Genomic DNA, 21,721 nt, shown 5'->3' on the forward strand with positions numbered 1-21,721 from the left:
CAGTATGATTGCAAATAAACAACTGGTGCTGGGCTCCCAATCTAGGTTCAGGAAGCTGGGGGGTGTGAGACTGAGAAGAAGGAACTGAACAAGGCCCCAAGACCTAAGGCTCTGTGGCCCCTGTGATATTGGCCCTGTTAAACTTGGCTGGGCAGCTTTATTCTAATAAGATGATTCTTCATTGCGGTTAGCCCAAAGGCCTCGCTACAAAGTGTGTGAGGAAGTCGGGCAGCTGTGCCTCTTTGTCCTGGTAGAGGATGTTCTGTGATCCTCCCCTTTAAAACCCTTTGCTTCCCCACTCCAGTGACATTCAGTGTGCGTGTCCAGATGTGCACAGCAGCACAGTGAGCCTCAGTTATCAGTTATGACACTCCCCCTACTCTGTCCCAAGCATTGCACGATCTCCTGGGTTTGTCACAGTGATGTACAATGAGAAAGAGGGAAGCCCATCTGTTCCTTTTTTCCTGTTCCCATTCTGTCTTCTCAAGGCACTGGGCAACCCCTCCAAGAGCCTACAGGGTGGCAAATGTCCACTTTGGTGAAATGACCAGTGTCCCCTACTCATTGGGTTCCCAGGATTGGCCCTGCCCACATGGAGGAAGAAGAGGCAGGGCACTTCTTTTCTTCCCAACATCGCTGGCTGTTTCACAATCTGGTGGTGATTTATGGTGGCAAGATTGGGTGTGATTATCTGTGATGACTATGTGTTATTTGTGACACTGGAGGATTGTGGCGGAAGCAGAAGTCCTAAGTGGTTCTGTTCACTCCTGGGGACAAGCAGATTCCAGGAATGTGGCTAGCTGGCTAAGGATGCCGTGTGCCTTGTGGAGTGGTTTGGAGTAAAGCAGCAATGTGAACAGCTCAGTTCATTAACTGACTTTCTGTGCAGGGCTTTGTGTTGAAAACCATCTGTGAAACAAAGGGGCAAACGGATGGAGCGAGTTTTACTGGTCATTGAATTTATCATTGAATTTATTCCCCCTTCCACCCTTTTTTTTTTTTTGGTAGGACTGGGGCTTGAACTCAGGGCTATGTTCTTGCAAAGCAGGTGCTCTACAGCTTGAGCCACACCTCCAGTCCATTTTGTTCTGGTATTTTGGGGATGGGGTCTTGCTAAGTATTTGCCCAGGCTGGCCTCAAACCTCAGTCCTCTGATCTCAGCCTCCCAAGTAGCTATGATTACAGGCAGCCTTTTTCCCCTTTCATCCTAAGAATAGCACTCACTAATCTCTAGCCTAGACAATATGCTGGTTATACAACCAGCTTTCTTCAAACACAATTCTCATTTTATCTTCTTTCAAAAATACATATCATTTTAACTTTCTCCCAAATATTTATCTTTCCTAGCTGTCCAGTAAAGAAAACTTGAGTCTTATAGCTCTATAAATATGTAAGGAAAACAATAGACTCATTTTAGTTACTTTTTATCTTGCGGACTTGCCAAAGAAAGGTGAAAGCAAATACCAGAAATCTTATCACCAACCACAAATTGCAATTTCTGCCTAAATCAAGATGTAACTCAGTACCTAAGTCATCAGCCTTCTTAGAAGTCTTTTACCCACTTTGTAAAACTTCTATTAAGCAATATAAATAAAAGTAGTTACCCAAACCCAGCTGGTTTATTAATCTCAATCCAGCTTACTCCCAGGAGCACAAATAAATTGCTACATTTGAATCCCATTACCTTGACACTAATGTAGAATTAGCTGATTCCCAAAGCAGGAACCCACAAGATTTTAGTAGCAACATTACTCTTGATTGTACTATGGAAATGAAAGTGCCTACCGCAATTTTCTTAATTAACGTTTGCTCCACCATTATAGGAATATATAACCATGGAGGGACACAGGCTGTCAGGGAGAGTCATTGACTGAAGGAACATCCCTTTGCTCTTTGGATGACAGCCCCTGAGCTGACAGGTTACACACAGCAGGTAGCCATACGTGTCTAGAAGCCTGCTGGACTTTTTGACAGCTAAGTGGCATACCTATGTCACAGGCCTTGTAATCCTTTTTTCTTGATGCATTTTGTCACTTTTCAGGGCAGTTCCTGACTCACAAGATATCAGCGAAGTACAAAATTACCACAATGTAAAGATTTTTTGAACTCAGAGCCTTGCACTTGCTAGATAGTTGCTCTATCCCTTGAGCTGTATCCCAGCCCAAAGAATTTAAAGATCTTAGTTGGCTCTTTTTTTTTTTTTTTTTTTTGAGGTACTGGGGCTTGAACTCAGGGCCTTCATCTTGAGCCACTCTACCAGTCCTATTTTTGTGAATTTTTTTTTCAAGATAGGGTCTCATGGAACCATTTGCCTGGGGTAGCTTTGAACCATGATCCTGCTGATTTCTGCATCCTGAGTAGCTAGGGTTACAGGCATGAGCCATTGGCACCCAGCTTTATTTTTTATTTTAGAACTAGGCAATGAGTCAAGCAGAAGAGGTTGGTTTTATAGATGGAAAAAAGCTGAAGAAAACAGAAACAAAAAGCACAAAAAGGCGTGGCTCGAGTGATAAGAGTGGAACCGTGAGACTCTGAGTTCAAACCCCAGTACTGTAAAAGACAAATTGATTAACTTCAAAATGGGTTTTCTTCAAAAGGCAGGAGCAGGAATACAGGATGATAGAAAAATAACTGATTGGTCAGTGAACTCCAAGTTTCCTTTTTTTATGCTGGGACCTTTTTTCATGCTGGAACTAAGGCAGAAAGAATTTCATATTCTGCCATTGAACTGGCCTATTTGGGAAATTTAGCTGTTCTGTTTCTGAGACTTTAGCATGAGTGACTCCATTTTGATTTTTAGCCTGGTCCATTGGACTTAGCCCAAAACTATGGCCTCATGTAATTTTATTTAACAGTATGAGCTAGCTCTGTAGGAAAATTTTCAGGATCACCTGAGATATCCACCAAGATAAGGCTGAAATTTGAAACCTCATTCTTCATAAGTCTATTCATGCTTATTTCAACGGGATTTTTCTTATTTCCATAATACTATATATGCACATAGATGGAAAAATTTAAAAACAGAGCAATCCAATGAAAAAAAAGAATGAACAGAAAACGTAAAAATTCATGCCAGGCATTTTCAGCAGCAGAAAACAAAGAGTTCCTGTTTACTGCCCGCAGTGTACTTCCTCAAACCCTCTGGGAGACACCTGTCAGGTGTGACAAACGAGCAGCTTCCTTGATCAAAGAAGCAGAGGAAATGCAGAGGTAAATCAAGGCAGGCAGATTTCTAACCAAAAGACTTCTCGAATCTTTTTTGAGAGCTAATATACATATCGTTTGCCCAAGAGAAAGACACAAAAGCCCTAGGATGAACACAGAGATCTCCCCCTTAAAATTGAGGTGATTCTTAGAGCGACACCTGACTTGGCATTCATGTACACGTCACAGGCACTTCTTTACAATGGGGATCATTCAGTTGGAAGAATGGTACAAAATTTGTTCCTGACCTTAATATGTCATCTTCACTTTGAGCTTGGGCGGTAGTCAGGTCAGCGTTGGCCAGGGTTATTCTGCATGGCAGAATTGCCCCTGAATTCTTCCTTGTGTGCTAAGATAGTCCATGCAATCACTAAAGTACCCAGTGTGCCCGGATTGATGCCCCAGGCCATGTGGAAAGGTCAGTATGTTTCTGGGTTGAATGATCTAAGAAGACCCTAGACCAGAAGACTCTGAGTGTCACCTGAACAGAGAACTGGACAGAGATACACATGGCAAAATGGCAGCAAAACTTTATGGAAAGAACAGGAAGAAAGAGGAAGAGGAAGCACTGCAAGGGAAGTGGTGGCTCTGCCAGGTGGCACAGAAGCATTGACCTCTTTGTTTAAGCCCAATTTATAAATTGTAAGGCGGGAAAAATCTGGGCTGTCTTTAGGGAGGGGCGAGCGTGGCTGGCAGGTTTAATTAACACAGGCTTGTCACATAACAAGGGGTGTCTGCTCATGTGCTCATGCTAATTTTGGACCTTTTATTGTATGTATGAGATGTGACCAATATTCCTGAGGTCCTAAAGAGGACTTAGCCTGGGAGGTCAAACTGGGGGCAACTCCCCAGTCCCCCCCCCCCTTTTTTAACAAGCAAAGCAAACCAAAAGCGCCAATTCTGGACTCTATCTTGTAATAATATTTATAGCCACCAGGGTCTTTACAACTTAGAGGGGATTTATTGCTAGGTGCCTGTTTGCTTTCTTTGCCTAAGAGAAGAAGCCCCTGGTAAGTTATTTGCCCGGCCTGCTGACCTGCCTCAAGTGCACAACCTGAACAACAGTGAGAGTTTATAAGACTGGTTCCGGGGAGGCCGCAATGGAGGTCGGTACTACAGGCGGGCCTCACTGCACTGCTTGAGTCCTGCCCAGGTAGCACAGGACCTGGGGATGTGGCTCAGAGGTAGAACACTTGCCTAACGTGCACAAAGCCTTAGACTCAATCCCTAACACCAGGGAAAATAAAGTAGATTTAAGTCTGTGTTAGAAAAAATTGAACAGATTGGGTCCTGGCCTGTCTTGGTCAGAGTAATCAGAGAGGTTGACAGAGTGGTCCACTTATGCAAAAACTCATCAGCAGCCAGGCGTGTAGAAACAAGGAGTGGAGATTGTTTGAGGACAGTTCTCCATAGGTCTCTGTTTCTGAACGCCTTGTGTGCGGAGGCGCTGGAAGCCTTTGTCTTGCACCATCTTTCCAGTGATATTTACATAGTGAACAACCTTGGAATATAGCAGGTGTGTTAGTCAATTTACCATCACTGTAACAAAATACCCCCATCCAATCAGCTTATAAAGATGAAAGGTTTATTGTCTGACAGTTTGGGAGGTTACAGTTAAACCCATTGCTTTTGGGCCTGTGGCAAGCAGAACTTTATGGTGGGAACATGGCAGAGCAAAACATGCTTATCTCATAGCTGCAGAGAGAAAACGAGAAAGAGGAAGAAACCAACATCCCACAATTCCCTGTGAGGGAAGACCACCCTCTAGCCCCACCTCCCCATGGCATCAATGAGGATCAAGCTTTTTTTAACATGTGAGCCTTTGGGGAATGTGTTTCACAACCTCTCCAGAAGGCAGGTTTGTTTACTATCCACTGTCGTAAAATTCATGTCTGCCTCTGGGGAAAGAGCAGGCAGGCCTACTGTCGGTTATGACAGGCTTCGCTTCCCTGTGCTCAGATGCCTCAGCTGCGCTGCGACCCTACTGTGTGTGACTGCTGCCTGGGCTGCTCTGTGCTACGTGGGGAGCCAGAGGAGCCCATGTGAGAGTGGAGCTCATGCTACCTGCTCTGCTATGAGAAGTAAGATCCTTTAATTCTGACTCAGCGCCTCGTGCTCTCTGCCAGCATCTGTGGAACTGCAACAGAGCAGCGTCCTAACTCAGGGAGAGTAAAGACTTCAGCTTAGTCACAGATTCTTTCTCTTCCTTCCTTCCTTCCTTCCTTCCTTCCTTCCTTCCTTCCTTCCTTCCTTCCTTCCTTCCTTCCTTCCTTCCTTCCCTCTCTCCCTCCCTCCCTCCCTCCTTCCTTCCTTCTTTTCTTTTTTTGGCAGTACTAGGATTTGAACTCAAGGCAAGGACTCTACCATTCCAGCCATTTTTGCATTAGTTTATTTTTCAGATAAGGTCTCACAATTTTTGCCAAAGGCTGGCCTTCGACCACAGTTCTCCTACCTCTGCCTCCCCTGTAGCTGGGACCATAGGCTTGCACCATCATTGCACCTGTCTTATTTGTTGAGATGGGGTTTTGCTTAGTTTTTGCCTGGACTGGCCTTGACCCTTGATCCTTCCATTTCTGCATCCCATAGCTGGTACTGTGTACCAGTGCCTGGCCTCTTCTCAGTTCTTGGTAAAAAGTCAAGTAGGCAGTAGCTTATAAGAATGGAGTTCACAGGATTGTTGTGGGAACATCCCTGATTTGCAGATGAAGAACATGGACAGCTCATCCAAGGCTAGGACCAGGTTGGGACAGAAGTAAAATGAGAGCCAGGTCTACACTCTTACTGGTTATGCCTGGCTGTGAAGCTGGAAAGCCTGGACTCAGATTCTGGTTCTTCTCCTTGCTCTCTCTTGTTTTATAATTCTGTTTCATCAATTATGAGCTGGGGATGATAATGCACCCACCTTGAAGGATTATTGTGTGTTTTAAATCTAATCAGGCATTTATCACAATTCCTAGTGCATGTGTTTGTGTGCGCACACGTGCACGACACCCCCCACCCACATGAATGCTTGGACTCAAGGAATGTCCCCTGGCACTAAGATAACTTATCAGTGCACTTTGTACCCACTGCTCATTGGCTGTGTGTCAAGAGCTCATTGAAGCAGAGCTGTCATGTGAGACTCAGAGCCCCACACGGTCACCTGGGAGCTTCCATCCCCTCTGAGCGTGGTGATTAGAAAGTGAAAAATTGGCTTCTGAGAACACTCTTGGGGGTTAAAACCTAAACTTCCAAAGACCACACAGGACAAGCCTGGAGTCTGTTGAAATCATATCCATGGACTGAGTGCAGTAAGGCCCACATTCCATTGGGACAATAGAAGGTCGTCCCCATGTGAGGGAGGAGGAAAGTGTCTTCTGCCAAGTGTAGGCTGCTGTGCACCTGGGGCCAGACTCAGGGGAACAGGGACTGACTGGGATCAGGCTGTTGTCACAAGGACAGGTGTCTTAGCAATGAGCTATCCCAGTAAAAGATGGAAGAGCAACGCAGGTCTGCAGGCATCGCTGGTGAGAACACAGTGATCATCTGAGTGGCCCTGGGAGCTGGGGCATGACCGTAAGAAATGGTGAGTCCTGCCACCTTTACTGGCTTTGTCTGTGCCTGTCCTGCAGCCTGACTCACAGTAGGCACCGTGCTTTTCCAGTTCCAGTGGATGTCCATGCTTTCAGATGGTCGCTCTTTCAGGGTTAGTACACATCCATTAGAATTTGGCCTGTATGTATGCACTGCTGTGGGACCTGCCAGAGGTCCAAGGTTGGGGGACTCTAAACTCAGCCTCTGTCATCATTTACAGGTTAGGAAATGCCCCTCTTGTTCACATCCTGGGCAGTGACCTGAGAGTTCCCATCTACTGGCTTGTGCTTATTTTTAAAATGTGATTGCTTATATAGTGTTAAGTGGTGTTGATGGCGAAGACCCTTAACTGAGCTTTCAGTGAAAATTCTGCAGAAGCTAGACTGAGAGGCTGCCGACAAAACTTGTAGGAACTCCCAGTTGGTGTGTGGCTAGGCAGAGAGGGAGATGAAAACATATCTGCCTCCTATTTTGGGAGGTCTGAGCCAAGGACTAGGACTGTGTGGGTTCCCAGGAGAGGCTAAATTTGAGGGAGGGGACTTTGGAGACTCCATGCAAAAAGACCCCTCAGAGCCTCATTTTCTTGAGCTGTTCTAGGAGCAAACCTGAACGTGAAGCCTGGGCTTAGGCAGGAGTGCCAGTCTGGGGCATAAAAGGATGATCTCACCTGTGGCACAAGAGGGAATTCTCTCTGGCCAGACTTTGGCCCCTGAAAGGGTACACGCTCTGGTTAGGATGGCACCTCCCCTGGTTGAGGCCCAGGTGGTCTCTGTTCACCAGGTGCAGTGATAACCTTGGCCCCTATGGTGGGCTGTGCAGTGCCTCAAATCCATGGGAGAAGAAGGTTGGCTAAAGCAGTTTCAGCTTTCTTCTCCTTCTTCTTTTTCTGGGCTGGCGGTCAAACCTTGCACAGACTAGGCTAGCATTCTACCACTGAGCTGTACCCCCAGCCCTGCATTTGTCTTTAAAATCCTTTAGAAATTAAAAAGTAGAATTACGAACCAAAATTACAGCTATACTGCTTTTTTAATATTTGTGCAGAGATCTGTATCTTTATCAGAACTCTTTTTATCTTTATATATATATATATATCTTCATGTTACTGCCCAGCATACTTTCATCTCCAACTAGAGGACTTCCTTTAATTCTTACTACACAACAAGCCTAGTAAACTACCTCTAATTTTAAAATCTGGAGATGTCGTAATTCTTTCCTCACTTTTTAAAGGACAGTTTTCTGGATGTATCATTCTCAGGTGACAGGTTTTTTCTTTCAACACTTTAAAGATACCAACTTGCCGCTTCCTGGTCTGCCAAGTTTCTCCTAAGAGATTTGCTTGTAATCGAAGTCACTTACTCTTGCTGCTTTTAAGATTCTTTTCTTGTCTTTGGCTTTTGATAGTCTGGTTATAATGTGTGTTAGTGTGGATCTCTTTGGTTTAGTCCTTCTTGGGGTTCAATGAGCTTGTTGGATTTGCATATTTTTGTCTTTCATCAAATGTGGAAAGTTTTCAGTCATTTTTTTCCCCAAATAAATTCTTTGTCTCTTTCTCTTTCTTCTCCTTCGTAGACTTACATGACTATATTGATCTGTTCAATGATGATCCATAACTTAGGCTGTATTCATTTTTTCTTTATCATTTTTTATTCTTCAAACTGCATAATTTGCACCTTCATCTTTCTTCCACATGTTCAAGTCTGCCATTGAACCCCTCTGCTTGTCAAATTGTTATATTTTTCAGTTCTAAAATTTATGTTTTATTCTGTTTAAAACTAATTTCAGGATACAGGTATGGCTCAAGTGGTAGAGTGCCTGCCTAGCAAGCATGAGGCACTGAGTTCAAATCCCAATACCATCAAAAATAATAATTCAATCTCTGTTAATATTCTTATTTTATTTCTATGTTGTTTTTCCTAGTTTCCTATAATGTTCATTTTTATTTTTCCTGAGCTGTTTGAGCATATTAAGGACAATTGGTTCAAAGCCTTTGTCTAGTAATTCCAATGCCTGCACTCCTTCCTTGATGGTATTTTATTTTACTTCTTTGAATGGGCCATGTTTTTTGGGTATGTGCCTGTGTGTGTGTGTGCGCACGCACCTTATGATTTAGTTGTTGTTGAAATTGGGCTTTTGAAAAAACATCCACCTCTCCCGGTCTTTGCAGACTGGTCTGTGTTGGGAGAGTTTCACTTCTTAGCAAGGAGAATTCTGAGGCTTGAGATTAGCCCAGGTACATGTTCTTCCTGCCCTGTGAGGCAAGTGTTCTCACTTGCTCTCTCTTAGCCTCACATACAGATCGCTCTTACATAACTCGCTCTTCCAAAGGCTCTTGCCCAGGGATTCTCAGGGTCTCAGCTGTCCTGTATACAGCCTCTTGCCCCAGGCATCCTCAGGTCCAGTCCTCCTGAAGCTTTCACACGCCTTAGTGTCTGCCATACTTTTGCAGCCTGAGATCTAGGCTGTGCCACCTTTCCCCCATTTGAAAATTAGTATGCCTATCATTTGTCATTCAGTTTCGAAAATTTAAACATAGGCAAGTATAACTGGGGAGGCTATGAACAGGATAAAGACGTTCGATAGCGTCCTGGTCAGTGTAGTCATTTCTTAAGCAGAAGGTTGCCAGAAGGCCATGTGCCAAAAAGACATTACAGAGTGCTGGCCTTTGGACACTACTGGAGCCCATAGCCCTGAGAAGTTCTGTGCTTGGATGAAAGCAGAGTTCTCTCTCAGTCTCTAAGTAGCTGTGTAACCTTGACCTGTCCATTATTCTTGTTTCCCCAGTATCCAGCTTACTTGTCTCATCCGGGTCCACACTACGCATACAGTAGAGATGGATGGGGGTAAGTGTATGAAGGTCATACACTTGAAGAATAAAATCCTTGGGCTAGGGTGTGGCTCAAGTAGAGCACCTGCATAGCAAGTGCAAGGCTCTGAGTTCAAATCTATTATGCTCTCCATAACAGAGCCTCCCTCCTTGGGAAATATCTGTGACTTATTTGAGTTAATGTGCAAAATTACTGGCTTTCTAGTTATAGAAAAAATTATTTGTGACATTTTCTGGAATTTAAGTACACAGATGGTAAGGTATTAAAAAGATTGATATGATAGCTATCAAAGGAGATGTTAAATTATCAAACAGAAACAGTAGTTAAAGAGGCTTCTACAAACTGCAGGTAGTGGCACATGCTTCGAATTCCAGCACTCTGGAGAGTGAGGAAAGTTGTTTGTGAGTTCGAGGCCAGCCGGGGCTACTTAGCAAGACCCTGTCTCAAGACAAAACAAAACAAAGCAAAACAAAAACATAAACAGAAGAGGACTCTACAGATTTACAACTAACATGCAACATGTTCTATGTAACTTTGACCTTTAGAAACTTATTTTTCTGTTCTTATTTTTCCCATCCTGATAAAATGGTCCTTTGTTGTTCTATACAACCGTGCAAAGACTGAGGCACCAGCACTCTGTGTGTAGCCGACTGTCTTTCCCCTGCTGACAGTACTTAATATTTTTAATTTTGTGCCTTCTACAAAAATTAACAAGGTGCTAGGAGCTTTGAGTCTCATGGAACAAAACTGACATCATCCACACAAGGGAACCCAATAAAGCCCACTCTCGTCTCTCACTGTCCGTGTTTGCTTTTTTATAGGCATTACTTACTGCCATTGGGGTCCTCAGGCTTACAAATAGATGCTTATCCTGCATAAAAATGACTGTTCCTTATTCCATGAACTCATAAAGCTAAGCCTCAGCTGATGGATTCAGGAAGAGACAGAGCTGCAAAATTTATTTCTCATTTGAATTTCAGTGAAATTTAAGTGTAGCAGGTGCTTGTTGGGTTTCTGCTCATCCTCCTCCCTGGCCACACCCAACCGTTACCCCTTGTCGGAAAATTGCCCGTGCATTCCTACAGATTTGCCGGTGCCCCATATCTGTAGCACATGGCCTTCCCTAAGCCCTGGGTGCTGGTCCAAGAGTTAGCACGCAAGCCACGTCGAGCTAACCAAAGTCCCTTTGCTGAGATTTGGGATGATTACCAGCACATCCCCTCACAGACTAGGTGGGCTAGGAGGCAGGTGATAGAAGCCTGGGAATCTGAGGATTGGGAAACAGAAAAGTGGTCTGCAGTGAAAGATGAAGGTGAAACAGATGACTGGAAAGGAGACAGAGACAGAGAGAGAGAGAGAGAGAGAGAGAGAGAGATTGAGAGAGAACACAGGGAGTGTTAGGTTGGTCCATTGCCAGTTTGCTTCTGGAATTAGCCACCCTCAGTCCTCATTGGCATGAGGCAACGTAAACAACCAAAACAACAAAGGCAACATTGACATTGCTTCAGAGGAAGTGTTTCCTGTATGCTGAGAGCTGAAAACAGAACTAGAAGCATTTCTCTCCACAGTGCTAACACCTCATGAGTCATTAATATTTTGAAACCGAGTATTTTTCTTCTTTCTTCACAACTCTCTTAGAAGAAAGAAAATAACCAGTTTAAGGTACGATGGTTGAGGAGGAGTCAAAGTCACTGGCATAAACCCCAGATCCACCATTTATTAGACTCGTTACCTTGGGCAGGTGACTCAACTTTTCCAAAGAAAGAATTTCTAGAAGTCTAGATTTGCAGCTCAGGTAAGGCATGAAGAGCAATGCCTGACACACAGAAAATGCAGAATAAATGGTAGTTACCACTGACCAAGTAGGTCCCTGTTCTCATGGTACCTAAAGCAGAATCTGGGAGCCATTTCCTCTCTCCACACACAAGACTTCCTCAGTCCTTCACCAGAACTGCAGATGAGCTTTGTGTGGACCAGAACAGCAATGATGGAAATGCTTGAGAACAACTCTCTCTACTTCCTCTTCTTGTACCACATGCCTGGAAGCTAGTTTTTATCACCAAGCATTATAGGGCATTCAAGTTTAATAGGTAATAATCTGTATTTTATAATCACATTTATTTTCTGCACATTTTTAATGAAAAGACTAAAAGCTTATTTAAAAAATCCATACTTTAAGTTGACCATGGTGAGCTGCACCTGCCATCTCAGCTGCAGAGGAAGCACTAACGGGATCACAGCCCAGGCACAACATGAGACCCTATCTCAAAAATAACCAACACAAAAAGCTGGCTGAGTGGCTCAAGTGGTAGAGCACCTGCCTAGCAAGCATGAGGCCCTGAGTTCAAATCCCAGTACTACCCCAAAAATTCATATTCTATATATGTTAAAAAGCTAGATAACGCCAGGTGCCAGTAGCTCACATCTATCATCCTAGCTACTTGGGAGGCTGAGATTGAGAGGACTGTGATTGAAGGCCAGCTCAGGCAAGTAGTTCGAGAGAACCTATGTCCAAAAGAACCAGAGCAAGATGGACTGGGGGTGTGGCTCGAGTAGTAGAGAGCCTGCTTTGCAAGTGTGAAGCCCTGAATTCAAACTCCAGTCCCATAAAAAAAATCTAGCTAATAAGATTCAAAGCCATCCAATGTTTGTTGAGAACCTGTAAGGAAGAAGGGTGGGATAAAGGGTTTCTCCCAACATGGAGACATGCACATTCTTGTAATGCAGTTCACCCTGGCAGTAACCAAGAAATGAGAAACCTTACCAAGAGCCATTAAAGCCAGATGTGGTAGCATATACTCATAGTTCCAGCTTCTGGGGAAGCTGAAGCAAGAGGACCACTTGAGCCCAAGAATCAAAGGCCAGCCTGAGCAAAACGAGATCCTGTCAAAAGGCATATTTTAAAGTTGAAGAACACATGCTCTGCTTCTTTTTCCTCCAGACAGGAGTACAGGACTTGAGTCTACCAGTGGAAACCCAAGCTATCATCTTCTTAAGGAAAAGGCAAAAGCACTCGAAGACACCCAGAAGGTGAGAACTGGCAATCAAGGATTCCACAGAGGCAGAAGGGACAGTCAACATGAGTTGGCATATGGCACAGACACGTGACACAGAACCCATCCCACTGTGCCTGCACAGGAAGCACTGGACTCTTCACTGGAGAAGCAACACAACAACCAACCGTGTGGCATGTGTGTTTGTGTGCACGCGTGTGCGTGTGCACACGAACCCAGTGCTGGGGATGGAACCCAGAGCCTCGTGCAAGCTAGGCAAGCACTCCACCACTGAGCTACAGCCCCAACCCCAGCAAATGTGACTTTTGAAGAAACCTAGGGAAAAGGCACTTGAACTTGAAGTCCAGGCTAGTACAGAAACTCAACTTTATAAGATTCCCAGTGACTCAGGGGACAGGAGGGAAGACCTCGGCCAGCACCAACATGGAACCACCCCAGCTGTTCAGGCAGCCTTGCCCTGCCTGAGTGAGCTTGGCCCCACTCCTCCCCTGACGCTCACTTCACACTGACTTAACATTAGCAGTGCTAGTCCTCATGGTGGTCCTCCCAGGATGCTGGGCAGAGGGGACCATCGGAGAGAGCTGGTAAGGTGGATTTAGTCAGGAAGGGTTGATAATACGCTAAGACATTGACGCTGTTGTCTTCCTCTCAGATTCCTTTTAATCTTACTAAGATCTGGGAGGAGTGGGGGGGAGTAAGTTTTACTTGCTTATTGAATATTAGAGCCTCCTGCACACGTGCTCTAGCCCACACAGTAGGTTGGTTATTTTAGAAAGGCCTTCCTTTCTAAAAATGTCTTTAGAAAGACATTTCTCATAAATTCTGTAATGACTCTGAATTATTTCATGTTTTTCTATGTGGTAGAGAAAAGACTGTTTTACCCTCAAGAAACATTTCAGAGGGAAAAGGGTCTTTCGCTTTCATAACTTCTTATTCTCATGCCTTTCAAAAGAAAGTTCTCAGAAAAGCTTAGAAAGCCTGATTTCAAGCAAAAACTCACTCGCAGATGTAAAAGCAAGAACCGATTCACTAGCCTCTCGTCTACAGTACCATATCGTGCTCCATGCTCCAGCGGGCTCTTTAATGCCATGCGTCTGGCTGTTAAAATGCAAATTACTGCACTGCATTTTCACTCTAACACTTTTGTTTGGAACTAGAACTGTTCGTTAACTCTTTCCTTATTCCTTGCAATGAGAAGTCAACCAAAACAGTCCCAGCAAAACGGCTGTTGCCACACAGGAGTGATCCCTCGCTCCAGTAATCTAAGAAGTGACTCTGAAACCGTTGTGACCGAAAAGAGAAAAAGCAGCCCGTGTAAAACAGTGCCTCTGAGGAACCTTTGAAAAACCTTTTTATTGTTCATATTTAAGGTATTTAACATGATGTTATGGGATATGTATATATAGAGAGAAATAATGAAGCAGTTTGGAGAAAATTAGCCTACACACCTGTGTTAATTATCCACAAATCAAATAGTTAAGTCATTTTTTGCTTTTGTGATAAGACCAACTAGAATCTGCTCATTTAACATTAACCCCAGTGCAGTACAATTTTATTGTCTTGTGTTGTATGTTAAGTCGCTAGATGCAATGACTCTCTGACCTGATCTCCCCTTCCCGCCCCGCCCTGCTCCTGGCAACCCGTCTTATTCTCTGTCTCCATGTACTTGGTTCCCTTCCTTCCCTCCTCCCTCCTCCCTTCCTTCCTCCTCCCTTCTTCCCTCCCTTCTCCTTCCCTCCTTCCTTTCTCCTTCTCTTCTCCCTCCTCCCTTCCTCCCTCCTCCCTTCTTTCCTCCCTTCTCCTTCCCTCCCTCCTCCCTCCTCTCTCCTCCCTTCTCTTTTCTTCCCTCCCTTCTCCTTCCCTTCTTTCTCTCTCCTTCCCTCCTCCCTCCTTCCTTCCCTGCCTTCCCTCCCTCCTCTCTCCCTTCCTTTCCTCCCTCCTTCCTCCCTCCTTCACTTCCTCTTTCCCTCCTCCCTCCCTCCCTTTCTTTTTATTCCACATGCAGGTGAGATTGGGTGACACTCTTGTGTCTGCACTTGGCTTCTTTCACACAGTAAAATATGAGCATCTTCCAGCCTCATCCAAGTCGGGGAAACTGGCAAGATCTTGTTCTTAATTATTATTATATTATTCCACTGTATATTCCATTCATCCACCAACAGAAACTTAGGCTGTCTGCACAGGAGCGATCCCTTCTGGACAGATGTCCAGAGGAAACGCAGTCACCACCCGCTAAAGTTACCTGCCCCGTGTTCTCTGCAGCACGACTCTGACGACCTTTTTGAAAGACGCTATAGGATTCTTCATTAATGAAAAAACTGATTTCCATCTTCTTCCTTTTCCAGAAATACCGTATGTGAGCCACCTAAGGGAACTATTCACATTTTGCTTAGGAAAAAGTCTTTTAAAATTGTAAGTGTATGTTTCTGAACCAGCCATGAGGAAGACCACACCTCAGTGCTTCCGGCCCCCAAGTGAGTTTATTCCACATACACCTGGCGAAGCTATAGAACAGCTTATAGGGTCTTGGCAGGTGAACTGCTTGTCACGGTGACGGGGTAGACATTAAAGCTTAGGTGGGCACATTAAATTTATGCTCTAAATGAATTTAAAAATCATATCTCCTTATAACAAATGCATAATAAATACAGTATCCTATGACAAATTTGTAATCCTAGACTCAAAGTTAAGGATTAAATCCCACAGAAGGGGGAAAAGTTGGCACTTACAGACAGATTTTTACAAGACAATGTTTCTCCCTTTACAAAAACCAGAAATCACCTGGAAACTCAACCTCAAGGCGTTACGCATGGAAAGGTGCTCAGAACCGCACCCATCTGCGGCACGCTTTCCTTTTGCGTTGCCATGGTGACTCGTAAGTAAACACTTCTCAGCGTCCCCCTTTTCTCCACCCGCGGGTGCTGAGAGGTTCGGTGCTGCGTTCTGAACAGTGCTCGAGTCATTGATCCCACCCTCTCAAGGAGATACTCTCCTGGTTTGTTTTTTGTCCACAGCTTCAAATTTAGTAAGAGCTAAGTGGAAGTATCCAGGGCGTACCCTTTTCTCTTCCTATAAAGCCCCAGTTCTAGGAATGGAAAAGGTAAGCAGCATTTGATTCAATCGGCAAGTGTTTTTGGCAACTGTGTATGGGAGCTGTGATGAGCAGTCAGGAGCCATGACACCAGTGGAGAATCCTCTCTTCCTGATACAGCACACACACGACACAGAGCAGCTAGCGAGTTGCCGAATGAATTTGGTGGACTGCGTTGGCCTGTGATGGTGAGGCTGGCTGCACCTCAGTGTAAAGGTGCCATCTGAGCAGGGCTCTGAGGGGCTGGGGAGAAGGATCAGAGTGGACCCAAGAGAGGAAACTGCAAATGTTGCAGGACAGAGGAAAGAGTTCCAGAACAAGACAAGATCTGAAATGAACTGAAGTAGTTTAGGAGGTCGGATTAGACTTGAGTGGATTTCAAGCCTATTGATCTGTGCACATTGTCACCCTTTGAAGAGTGATGCACGTACAGTTGACTCCCTTGGCTCCATCCAGAGCCACTGGACAGTTGCCCTGGTCATAGAGAAATTGTCCTATGCTGGACTGTACCCACTCTTGATCACTTTATGTCATGGACTTTCAATCTGACCTCCTCTCTTACTTCCTTCAGTGTTGACTAGGACAGTTTACCTGTTAGCCACGGAATTTATTGAGTCTCTGCCTTCCTTACTAGAGAAAGAAAGCATATGACCCCAGCTCTGTTGTAAATTTTTATTACAAATTAAATGTGAAGTCCCTGACCTGGGTGTGGTGGTGCACACGTGTAATCCCAACCCTTAAGGGTCTGAGGCAGGAGGATAGGGAGTTCTAGGCCAGCCTGGACTACATAGTGAGACCCTGTCACAAACAAGCAAACAAAAAAGTGAAGTTCTTAAAAATCTCAACTCTATCAGCTATGCAATAAGTTTAAAACCTTTAAAGACATATCAAGGAAAGAAGGCTTTTGCCAAACTTGGCAACTTGGGACCAACTCCCAGGGGAGGAGTAAGTAAGTCAGCACTCACACACTGAGAAGATTGGGGTGGGGCAGTGGTGGCCGAGGCAGCAGCAAGTAGGGCTGTCACAGAATCCAGCTTCAATGGCGAGACAGCCTTGGCGTACCCAGGGTTTGCAAAGCTTCGTGGTACAAATGGGACACAGACACTGCCAGAGCGACCTGCTTTCTCTCTCACCCACTGGGGGAACACTTGCAGGGCTTGCATTTTGAAGGCGTCTGACCGACAGAATCGTGATTTGGAGTCTGGCTGAACACACTGCTCTAGTTTAATCACCATACTGTGCGTGCCCTCAGCCAGCTCTAAAGATTGATGGCGTTTCCGGCAGCTTTGTGGGGAGCTATTGCAAGCTCGGACCTGACAGTGCCTGTGACACCCTGTATAAATAGATAGGAACTCTGTTGGTGGAGTGGCTCAAGTGGTAGAGCGCCTGCCTAGCAAGCGTACGGCCCTGAGTTCAAACCCCAGTACTGCCAAAAGGAAAAAACACCAAACAAACCTTGGTGTGGTGTGAGACAATGGCTCTCAGACAACTGGCAGTGTCTAGAGACACTTTTGACTCTCACAACTGGGAGGGTGCTGCAGAATTCTAGAGGCTAGAGGTGATGCTGAGCACCCTACAAGGAGCAGGAAACTCCTCCACCTCCAGCTCCCACCCAACAAAAGACTTCTCTGGCCAGGAAGACTATAGTGCCAAGCTAAGAAACCCGGATGTAGACGAAGGAATGCCAAGACTTGGAAAGGTGGAAGCACTGACTTTGAACATATGTGTGACACTTTCATCCCTGTCTTCACTATGCCCCAACAAGGTCAAGAAGATTATTTGTATCCCGCTGCAGAGCAGTTTTTAATAAAGGTGAAACAACCTGTGTCTAGGTGTTAGTCACCTTTTCTCCTTGCCAGCCCGGGTAATCTTGGGCACCTTACTCTTAGTGGCAGGGCTTTATATCATGGAAAAGCTCAAAAATATACGTGTGTCGTCAAGGATCGGCTGCTCAGTGCTGGCCACCATCATCCACACTGAACCGCCTTTCTGGCACCCTATCTCAAGGTGACCAGTCATCTCCTTGGTGGAGGGCCAGCGACTTGGGCTCCTTTTTGTCTGGGAAGAGGCAGTAATCTTCTTCTTTCCCAGGACAGACCCCTTCTACATTTGGATTGGCCTTCTCTGTCTGTCCTGCCTCCGCCAGTTTCCTTCTCTGTGGAAGATTAAGAATGAAATGGCAGCTGTAAACCCTAGAGGAGCACAGGAGTGAGATGTTACTTCTGTTTTGTGACTGCTGAAATTTGGCTTCTTATGGAAAGAGAATTATCCAATTGTGAGAGAGCTGGAAACTTGCCTCTGGGGTGTTCCAGTAGAACTGAAATGTTTCTATAACCAAGAAGTTTGAACCTTGTTTTTAGCAATTCAGAGAAATAGAATTCTGTTTCAAGCAGGGTGCTCTTAAAATAAATCAGAAATTAACTGGTCAAACATAGGCGCAAGATCTGGTAAACTGGGTAAATATTTCAGCAAAGTTGCAGAGAAACTGCAGGTGACCTTCCCTCGTGGTCACAAAATGGCTGCCAGCAGCTTGGAGAATGAGACGCTTCTTTACTTACCTCCGGTAGAATGAAAACCCTTCCCAAAGTCTCACTGGACCAAGGTGGTCCTTCCCACCATAGTCGATGATATTGCTGAGGCTGTCTGGTGTAGACTGGCTCCAAGTGAAGTTTCTATTACTGTAAGATTCACAGAGTCACCATATTTGGTCCAGGCCAATCAGGACACCTCTGTGGCTGGGAATGGGACTGTCATCTCTTTAGTCACATGATGGAAATCAGAGTTTGATGCCAAGGAGGAAGGCAGGAGTGATGCCAGGAAGAGCGTCTGTAAGGGGAGCTCATTCCTCTTCCCTTTGCAGAGTCAGGGTCAAGTGCAGATGCCATCCCTTCTTATCTGTTTTCCCGCTTTGGCAAAAAGCCAGCTATAACCAGGTGGCAGTGCCAGCTTCTGCTCCAGGACTTGGAGTGGGGCCTCCAGACCTGCAGAACTGAGTCCAGGAGAGAGGAAGCCAGTGCCAGGGGGTGTAAGCTGGAGAGAACCCTTGTCTCTGGGCTCTCAGCTCGGCGTTTGGGTTCCTCTGTGCGTGCATTCTTCTAGGGTAAAAATTCAGATGCTCTGTTCAGGCTCATTGAAGCCACACCTTGCATCAGGAAGGTGGCAGCCAGTCCCCGTGTGTCACTCCTGGTAGTGTCGCTAGAGCTGACACTCGGAGCAGGCAGAGCAGAGAGAAGACAGAGAAACTGAGCAGGGACCCTGGTTCACCTTCTGATTTCCTCTTCCAGAGAAAATAAAGTTCATTTTAATTCAGTTTTAAATGGGGTTTCTGTTACTTGTTTGTTTGTTTGTTTGTCCAAAGCATCCAATACATACACAAGGACACAGTGGGGCTGTGAAGAGACAACGAGGACCCAGAGCACCATGGGATCCGCCCTGAATCCTTGTCCTGTTAGCACAGCTGTCTGTCACCCTACACAGAAATGAAGGGCTCAGTCATCACCAAGTTCCCTTAGGTCAGGTGTGGCAATGGAGGAGGGAGGACAAGGGACCAGCTGTGAAGGTTAGTCTTCTGACTAACCGTAACCTTGGGCTCCATCTCTGCCCTTTTCCTTTATTGATTTTTTCAATTTCTCTCCTCTTCCTACTGTTTTTTCCATCTTAGCAGGTGCCTAAGTCACTCAGAGGATTCAGGCAGTGTGGATTGCTCAGAGTAATTCCAATCCCGGTATGCACTTTGTTTTGAACTTCCTTAGCTAGTTTCCAATGCTTGTGAGCTTCCAAGCACCCTAGTGGTGGTGGAGGGGGTGCAGCGCTGTTACCAACAGCAAGCCTATGACATCCGCTCACAGAGAGCTTCGGGTGTCCTGTAAGGTGCAAGTAGACAGCTGCTCCCTTCCTCCCTCCCTCCTTCCCCTCATTCCTCCCCTCCTTTCTCCCTTCGTGTTCCCTCCCACACTCTGTCCTTCCCTTCCTCCCTCCTTCTCTTCATCCCTCCCTTTCTTCCTTCCCAAGGTGCTGTGCTTAAAATATTTTGCAAAAATTAAAGATAAACAAAGATCATGAGTTGTGTTATACATATTTTAAAAGATTAATTTTTTTGATGGTACTGAGGTTTGAATTCAGGACTTTGTGCCAGGCACTTTATTGCTTGAGCCATGCCTCTGTCCCCCCAGAAAGTCACTTTAATTTTGTCATAAATATGGTTCAAAAAGGACTAGGATTTCAAATATAAGACCTGGAATTACTAAGCACAGTTCTTGTTCTTTCTGCACAGAACGCCTATTTCTCAGCAAAGTTTTCCCAGTCCTAGTTGAGAAATGATAAGTTATGGTGCTTTTTATGCCACGCAGTACAAACTCTAAGGGACGGTAAATATAACGTGAATCTATGATTACTGATTACTTAGAGAGAGGCAATAGTCTCAACCATGATTTTAGTGATATTGCAATGTTGGTTAAAAACACTTAAATACGAATGGAATTTCACTTCATATAGGGCTACGGTTATAGATTGTCTAGATATCTTAATTAAATATGGTTTAACTATTGTCCAAAATAATGAGCTGTGGACTAGGAGCATGGCTCAAGTGCTAGAGTGCCTGCCTAGCAAGCACAAGACCTTGAGTTCAAACCCCAGTATCAGAAAAAGTTGTGAAGTGTATCTGAAAGTATTTCAGAGTAAAATATTCTGTTGGAAAGTATCAAATAAGTACTGGGTGTGGTGGCTTACACCTTTAATCCCAGGTACTCAGGAGGCAGAGACTGGAAGGATTTAGGTTCAAGACCAGCCTAGGCAAAAATTTAACAAGACTCCATCTCAACACACAAGCCAAGCATGGTGAGTCACATCTGTAATCTCAGTTATGCAGGTGTGTGGGTAGGAGAATGGATGTCCAAGGCCAGACTGGGCAAAAAAACATGAGACCCTGTCTGAAAAGTAACTAAGGCAAAAAAGGCTGCTTAGCACCCACAAGGCCCTGAGTTCAAAACCCCAGTACCTCCCCCAAAGAAAGTATCAAATAAGGGGGAAAGAAATCCTAGAACACATGTCCCAATTTATAGGTTGAAAATTTTCTCATGAAGGAAATTCTCTGCTGAGCATGATAACATATGCCTGTAATCCCAGCCAGTCAGGCGGCTAAAGCAGGAGGATCACTTGTTTGATTCCAGCTTGGGTAGCATAGTGAGACTCCATCTCTTAAAACAAGACAAAAAAATCTTTGTATGAAGAACTCTGTTCTATGGACACACATCTCTTATATACACTACACGTATGTGCAATCCACCTATCTATGTCTATCTGTATATACTATTTCACAAGTTTTCAAGAAGCCCCTCTTTCTTTCGCAAAAGCTGATCACCATTACGGCTCCTGCAGGCCTGACATTTGGGGCATAGCGTCTACAATTCTGGCATCTTGACTTACTCGTTTCATCCCTATAAAAGGGATGGCCTTGAATGAACAGATCTATGCTCTAAAGGTGACTTGTTGTCAAGCAAACCCTGCCTGCTCACAGAACGGCTCTCTGAGTGTCCTGGGTGACCTCTCAGGAGTGACTCGCATCTGGCCAGGCTAAGCCCTTTTCTTTTTACACCTGGATGAGGTCTCTGATTAAGTAAATGAAGTGGGGACTGACGCGTGGAAAACTGCTGGGCATCCAGGAAAAAGGGCTGATGCCATGGAAAGGGCTATGAGGCTGGAATGGGTGGTGGGCACTCAGCTGCCATTAGGAGCGGGAGAAGTGAGGACATTAGTGACACAGGTAGCTGGGGTGGGAGGGGCTGTGGGGACCGTGTGCATCTCCCGGCTCTAATGACAGCAGACTCAGCTGGGCTGGCAGCCTGGATACAAATGTGAATTGCCTTTACTGCTAGAGGTTGGTAACTAATTCAATTTTTAAAAATATCTATGGATCAACACTTTGCGAGGTAAACAGGACGTCCCGTGAGTCATAGGAGGCCAGGGTCACCAGTTTGAGACCCTATGGATAGAACATTTCCCAGAGGAAGTTGACA

The sequence above is a fragment of the Castor canadensis genome, chromosome 15, assembly GCF_047511655.1.
Source record: "Castor canadensis chromosome 15, mCasCan1.hap1v2, whole genome shotgun sequence".
Lineage (NCBI taxonomy): Eukaryota > Metazoa > Chordata > Mammalia > Rodentia > Castoridae > Castor > Castor canadensis.